General features: G+C 36.9%; 1 non-coding gene across 1 annotated transcript; it reads left to right on the forward strand.

Moving 5' to 3' along the window:
* Positions 1–812: 812 nt before the first annotated feature.
* On the forward strand, positions 813–919 carry LOC112535234. The gene has a single exon (XR_003079407.1). It is a non-coding gene; the product is annotated as a small nucleolar RNA R71 (small nucleolar RNA).
* Positions 920–1,299: the final 380 nt, after the last annotated feature.

The raw sequence follows: 1,299 nt of genomic DNA on the forward strand, positions 1-1,299 counted from the left end.
GAGGAAGCTTCTTCTTCATTTTCCTTGCTTAGTTCACTTTCCTTAAGTGGAATCGAGCCTGAAGGAATCTCCTTTCCACTTCTTAGAGAAATTGCACTAACGTTCTCCTTTGGATTTATTTCTAGTTGCGAAGGTAGTTTTCTAGAATTTTAGGCCTCCAATTTACTAATTGACGTAGCCAATTGAGTTATCTGATTGCCTAAATTCTGAATGCTTGACCTTGTTTCCTGTTGAAATTGAAGATTATTGTTAGCAAGATTTTTAACAATATCTTCCAAGGACATACCTGAATTTGAAGCTTGAGGTTGTCTATTGAAATTTTGGGAATGATACTTTTATTGTCCTCCTTGGTTCCCATAGCTCAAATTCGGGTGATCTCTCCATCCAGGATTATAATGATTGGAAAAAGGGTCATACTTCCTTTGAGATTGACCAGTAAATCCGACTAGAGCATTAGCCTCTTGTATCGAGTCTTGTTGTAATGTTGGGCACATATCGGTAGGATGTCCTTGGACCGAACATATTCCACAAACTTTTGCCATTTGCAATTGCTGTACAGCCATTTGACGAACCAAAGCAGTTAAATAAAAAATTTAATTTTCAAGATTTTTAGTGCTTACCTCATTAAATCGCCTTGTAGCTTCATAAGCCTTGTACCAAATTGCTGAGAATTTTCAGCCATGATTGAAATCTATTGCTTGGCTTCTTCAGGTGTCTTGTCTACCAAAGCTCCACCACTTGCTGCATCAATCATACTCCTATCCATTGGTAATAATCCTTCATAGAAGTATTGGATTAGAAGTTGCGGAGAGATTTGATGATGTGGGCATTTAGCACACAGTTGCTTGAACCTTTCCCAATACTCATAAAATGTTTCTCCAGTGAACTGTGTTATGCCATAAATTTCTTTTCTGATGTTGGCAGCTCTTGTTGTAAGGAAGAACTTGTCTAAGAACAATCTTATCTCATTCCATGTTGTTATTGAACCGGAGGGTAGATAATAGAGCCAATCTTTTGCTTTATCCTTCAAAGAAAAGAGAAAAGCTCTAAGATTTATTTTCTCTTCGGTCACACCATGTGGCTTCATTTCGGAGCATACAATATGAAATTCTTTCAAATGTTTATGAGGATCTTCACCTACACATCCGCGAAAAGAAGGAAGTAAGTGAATTAAACCAGATTTTAATTCGAAATCAACCGCAATATTGGGAAATGTAATGCATAAAGATTATTGATTTAAATCCGGTGCAACTAGCTCTTTGAGAGTTCTGTTCGCCATATTTTCTGTAACTTCTTGAA

The sequence above is a fragment of the Ricinus communis genome, chromosome 8, assembly GCF_019578655.1.
Source record: "Ricinus communis isolate WT05 ecotype wild-type chromosome 8, ASM1957865v1, whole genome shotgun sequence".
Classification (NCBI taxonomy): Eukaryota; Viridiplantae; Streptophyta; class Magnoliopsida; order Malpighiales; family Euphorbiaceae; genus Ricinus; species Ricinus communis.